The following is a 6,000-nucleotide window of genomic DNA, read 5'->3' as shown; positions in this document are numbered from 1 at the left end:
GCTTTGGTGATCCATTATCGGGTAACGTAGGCCTCTTGTGAATTATAACTTTTTAATTAATTCACCTCACGGGTACTGATTAGTACTAATTTATAGCTTAGTTTGCATATATTTGAAAGAGGTAAAACCACGTGTTTTCTGCATACATATACATAGGTACTCTGATTTTGCTCTAAACTAGCCCATGTCCTTCTTGGTCTGTCTTGCTCCTTATGCATATGATTTTCCTGCAGTTTCTAATGATCCTGGCCAAATAGGCAGGTTGTATAGTAATCTGTTCTGTTAGCAGGCCCTTGCAGAGAGCCCTTCTCCTCACTCCGCCTCTCCATCAGCTCCATCTTTTGCTACCGGTTGTCCTCGTGGGATCGGAGCCAAATGCCATCAATGTGGCTTAGCGGAAAGATCTTCAGGTTGGTGCCAGAAAGCTTGGGTTTAAGTCCTGGCACTGTTAGCTATTTGCCATTTATGTCATAGGAGGCTAGTATTTATTCTCATTGCTGATTCTGTTTCCTCTTGGGGGAAGATGGGTTGCAGAATATCTACTTTACCAGGTTGCTACAAGAATTGGAAAGATAACATATGTTAAAGTGAATCGCTGTGTTTGTGACTATTTCAAAGGGATGGGTGTTGCAATGTCAGAAACAATGAAATCATTTCTTTGAACCTCAGGAGAAGAGATAAGTTCCTTTCCTTCCTGACTTCTTCTAATCAAGGAAGAAGAACTGTGCTCAGAGAAGCAGCAAGGACGCCAGGCAGGAGGTGGGTGTTCTGGCTCTGTCACCCCACCCTGCATGTGATGGGTGCTGGCCAGCCTGGAGAGGGTGTAGATGATTCTGACCTTGTTTTACCCTGAGAAGTGGTGAGTGGGGTTGGTGACACACCCTGTGTGTGTGTGTGTGTGGGGGGGGTGTTGAGGGCATGGGTCTGAGGCCCTCCATTGTATTTGCTGTGTGAGCTTGGGAAATCCACATCACCTTTCTGAGCCTCATTTTCCAAGCTATAGAGTTGAGGGTGATGATAATAGTACCTCTCTTATAAAATAGCTGCAGAGATTAGATAAGAAAGTGATTTATCAAGTGTAAAGTGCTGCGCAGATGGTAGTTATTATTGTGGATGATCTCAGTTATCCCTTTCAGTCCTAAAGATTTGTGATTCTAAATGCAGCAGTGTGAGCAAGAGGCTTATTTTTTCTCAAGCAGCTATGGATATTTCCTCCAAATTTCTTGTTCTTCATGCACAATCAAGGCACTGCCTCCTTGGAAGGAAGTGTCCTTCCTTGGGGGCTGTGCCTGCTGCAGGGATATCGGAGTGACCTGGGGGAATGAGTTGAACCCCTCCCTTGATCTGGGGTTGGTAGAGTTGCAAAACGTAATCGGACCTTTTGAGGTTTAAATCCAGTTTTCTTTAGTCAGATTTTTTCAAATACCACCCCCCCCTTCTTTTCAGCTCAAAAACTTCCCCGAGAGCTAAGATGCCCTTCCTGGACATGAGCTCATCCTTATGGGGAGGGGGATGGGGCCATTTTGATGAGCAAAGTGTAAATGAATCTAAATCGTATGGATTTGATTTTCCCCATGATAAGCATGTTTAAGTGTTGAGCAGAAAAAGGCTGGGGAATGTGGATTTGGTGTTTCCCGCCTAAACACTTATAAATAGATCAAGATGCACCCTTCCTGTGGTTAAATATCAGGCTTGGAGGGGCACAGCCAGAACTGGAGCTGTCAGGTATCCCGAGGAGCCCCTTCAACTCTCATGTTCCTATGCCTTTTGGACAAGCCACTCTTATCTGCACGATGCAACACTCTGACGTCTGCTTCTGTAGTCACAACTCAGATGGGCCCGGTGCGAGGGGAAGACACAGGTGTTCAAAAGTGAAGAATTTCAAGTTGGTGGTGGTAGAGACCCTTAAAGCAAGCAGGGTCCCTGTGTGACCGCAGAGGTGACATGTCCAGGCAGCTGACTCTGCTTATCTGCCTAGCACATAATTCGTCTCCTTCCTCTATGTCACTCCCAAGCTCAGATCCACTGCTTCCATCTCACAGAGCCTTCCCCGACTCTCCAGGAGAGGGAGGCACCTCCACCAGGCTCCTAAAGCGTCTTTCTCACCTCCGGTAGTGCCACCTATGAACTGTAATGGACTGTTTATGTATTCATTTATTCACTCAGCACACCCTGATGCATTGGGCCCTGTGCCAAGTGCTGGCAGGGACGTTCTGGGGGCCGGGATGAGGGGAATGTCGCTCAGCCTGGGAGAGTCTAGAAAACTTTCCTTTAGGGGCACCTGGGTGGCTCAGTGGTTGAGCATCTGTCTTTGGCTCAGGTCATGATCCCGGGATCCTGGGATTGGGTCCCAGATCTGGGTCCCTGCAGGGAGCTGCTTCTCCCTCTGCCTATGTCTCTACCTCTCTCTGTGTCTCTCATGAATAAATAAATGAAATCTTAAAAAAAAAAAACTTTTCTTTAGGAGATGGTGCTTGAATTGAATCTTGAAGGACAAGTAACTGAAAGAAGAGGATTGGAAGGATCAGAGTCAATAGGAGCAAAAGCCACGGGAGCAAGGAAGAGCTGGGGATGTGCAGTGTTGATGGTGCATGAAGCTTGAGGCAGAGTCTGAAGTTAAATGGGGCAGGAGAGGCTGGGCAGGCATGAGATTACTGAAAGCCTTGTAAGCCACGCATCACACTCTGTCTCATCTAGGAAGTTGCTGAGAGGTAATAAGTAGGGAAAAATAGATTTTCCACTGCTGATTGAATTGTCTGGTTGCAGTGGGAATAACAGATCAGCTCACGTGGAAGCAGGTGGATAGATGAAGAGGTGATTACAGGAGAGAAGTCATGGTCACCTCAAATAAAAGAACAAACACAGAGAATGAAGAAAAATGTATGGATTCGAGAGATAGTAAGGGTGCAAGACTGGCAAGACTGGTGGGATACGGGTAACCGAAGGAGGGGTATGTAATCGACGATGAACCCTGGGTCACTAACTTGGTGACATGCTCCATGTTGCATTGCAACCTGAGATAGAGTAGCACAAGGCTCTGGGGGTAGGGGAGGAGGGTAGAGCATGGGCAGGCAGTGGCATTGAGTTTTGTTTCAGACAATTTGAGTTTGAGGCTTCTCTTGGGTGCCTATGTGGAATCGTGCTACTGGCTGTGGATGTGTGGTTTGAAGCTACAGGGGGAGGTCTGGCTTGGAGATGTAGATTTCAGGATGTGAGTATGGAGATGGCAGGCAGCCCCTGCCCTTCCAAGCAACTCCTCGAACATTCTCAGCCTGGAGGGTTCCCACTGCATTGGCAATAAGTTATTCTAACCAATAAATTATAAAACCCATGTCAGTAGGGAGGGGATGGGAAGCAGTAGGTTGAAGACTAAATGGGGGTTGAAGATGTCTAAGGAAGGGGATCAGAAAACTAATTTTAAAATTTTTGATAAGAAGGAAAGGAGAGTTTTGGCTGGTGGCCTAAGGAGGGATATAGACTGAGGGAGATTATTTTTAATATGCATGTTTGTTGCCTATGGCTGCTGTATCAAATTATTACAGATTAAGGGGTTTAGAACAATATAGATACATGCTTGTGAAGTGATAGAGATGAGAAGTCCTAAGGGCATCAGTAGGGTTCTGTTCCTTCTGGAAGCTTTCAGGGGGAGGATCTGTTTCCTTACCCTTCTGGCTTCTTGAGGTCATCTGCACTTCTTAGCTCATGGTTCTCTCCTCGCAACACCCTGACCTCTGCTTCTGTAGTCACACCTCTGACTCCAGCCCTCTTGCCTTCTTGTTAGGACCCCTGTGAATACACTGGGGCCCCCTGGAATCCAGGCAGAGTTTCCCACCTCGAGGTTCTTGATTTAATCAATGTGAAGTCCCTTTTGCTGTGTAAGGTAGCATATTCTGGGCTCTGGGGACTAGGACATAGACATCTTTGGGTGGAGGCATTATTTCACCATCACATGGTGGGAGAGAATTAAGCTGTTTGAAGTTTGAGGGAAAGGAAGCAGCAAGACGGAGGGGAAGAGAGAGGGAGAGAGGAGGGAAGAAGAGGGGAAGAAGAGAGAGGGAGGGAGAGAGAGGAGGAAGAGAGAGAGAGAGAAGGAAGGAGGAGGGGGAAAGAGAGAAAGTGATAGTAATAAAGAGTGGGTAGAGAAGTTTGGGGAATTGAGAGAAATGAAACCATGACAGGTAAGAGTGGGTGTGTTTGGATTTACAGTCAGGGAAGCATGAGGCGGCAGGGCCATGGGAAAGGTCTAAGTAGGGGTGTTGAGAGGGCCAGCACATGTGTGAAATCACTGAATAGGAGGTTAGAGGAAGTGAGGAGTTGAGAGGAGGTGATGAAGATTCAGCTGGCCATGGAGAGACAAGTCTGTGGTTGTTCAGAGTCCAAGGTATGCACTTTTCCCCAAGAGCACTGAGCCACTTGGGTGTAGAAATGTAGAAGATGTTGGATCTTAGCAGGAATCACAGAAGCCCTCCCTATGGTCCAAATGATCAACCCCGGAGTCTGTGCTAGTTAATCTCATGTGTCAATTTGACCAGGCCAGGGGGTTGCCCAGAGATTTGGTCACTCTTCTGGGTGTGTCTGTGAGGGGGTCTCTGGATGAGGCTGACATTTGAATTGGAAGACTGAGTAAAGCAGATGGCCCTCCCGATGTGGGCTTCATCCAATCAAAGACCTGAATAGAACAGAAAGGCAGACCAAGAGGGAACATTGCCTCCCTGAGGGCTTGAGCTGTGACATGGGTCTCCTGCCCTTGGGCTGGAGCTTAAACCGCTGGCTCTCCTGAGTCTCCACTTTGCCGACTGCAGATCTTGGGACTGCATCTATAATCACATGAACCGAGTCCTTACAATAAATTTCTTTGTATGTCCTGCCGGTTCTGTTTCTCTGAAGAACCCAGACTAATACAGACTTCAGGTTGTGCCAGAAAGGAGGAGGGAGAAGGAGGGTATGGGGAAAATGAAGGGGACCTGGAGGTCTCTTCAAGTTTGAATGGAAGGAGAATGAAGGCAGGAAATTTATGGAAGAATCGGGGGTGGAGTCAGAAGATTGGGTAATGGCATTTAATATTTGTGAAATAAATATTTCCAGAGTTCCTCGTTAGGCAGGGCTGGGCTGCACTCAAGCATGTTTCACAGGTGATTGCACAGGCCCCCAGGACTGAGAACCTCCATAAAAGGAGTTACTGGTAACTAGTATGGCCAGCGATGGGAGGACCGACCCCTCTGCCCATCATCTGAGAATATCACACCGGTTACTGTGGCGTGGCGGGCATCTTCCTGCACAGGACACCTGTGTTGGTGTCCGAGCCTGCACCTGCTCCATTATGCACCTGCATTTCCTTCAGTGCACCCATTCCCACTGTGTCTCTGAGCAGGGTAGCTCCCTTCCTCGCCCTACAGAAATGCTGGCTGCCGGCTCTCCTTGTGAATGCAGGCATGGTTCCCTTTCTGTTCTTAGCTTCCCACCTCTTCTCTCCCAGTGTTGAATTCCACCACTCCGTGGAGGAAGGAGGGACGTTGTGAACACCTTTTGGTAGCAAGACTCCCTTCCTTGTTGGTGGATGAGCTGAAAACAGATTCTGCCGTCAGGTAGAAACATAGACACCATGACTTTTTACAAGATCACACTATTAAAAAGAAGTCCTGGCAGCAATAGTCAGAGGTGAGGAGGGGTGATGCTCTTGAACTGGTTCATGCCACATATCACATGGGCTGCAGCCCGCACCCTACTGGATACTGTATGTTGTAGAGCGATGAGTGTTCGATGGGCCCTCAATAAATAGCTCTGCTCCCCCAATCAGGTGGATAATAAGAACAAAAGTCTTGAAAGACCTATTGAGCTCACCTGAGAAAAGCATGAAAAAAAATGACGAACCTTTTCTTTCAACAGCCCTGATATGTCATTATTACCTGCGTCTTAGAAATCACGGAACAGAAGCTGAAGAAATGATCTGGGCTCTTGAGATTTTAGACAACACGCTCATACCCTCTGATTGTCCTAAGA

The 6,000-nt window shown here is 47.4% G+C and overlaps 1 long non-coding RNA gene across 1 annotated transcript in view; it reads left to right on the top strand.

Moving 5' to 3' along the window:
• The first annotated feature begins 493 nt into the window (after positions 1-493).
• LOC140601729 (uncharacterized) overlaps positions 494-6,000 on the top strand; it is an 84,053-nt gene continuing 78,546 nt past the window's right edge. The window contains exon 1 of the long non-coding RNA XR_012004773.1: positions 494-759. This is a non-coding gene — a long non-coding RNA (uncharacterized lncRNA). The remainder of the gene's footprint in view (positions 760-6,000) is intronic.

Source organism: Canis lupus, chromosome 12, assembly GCF_048164855.1.
Source record: "Canis lupus baileyi chromosome 12, mCanLup2.hap1, whole genome shotgun sequence".
Classification (NCBI taxonomy): Eukaryota; Metazoa; Chordata; class Mammalia; order Carnivora; family Canidae; genus Canis; species Canis lupus.
Note: the sequence above shows the minus strand (reverse complement) of the source record. Positions and strands in the feature narration are given on the sequence as shown.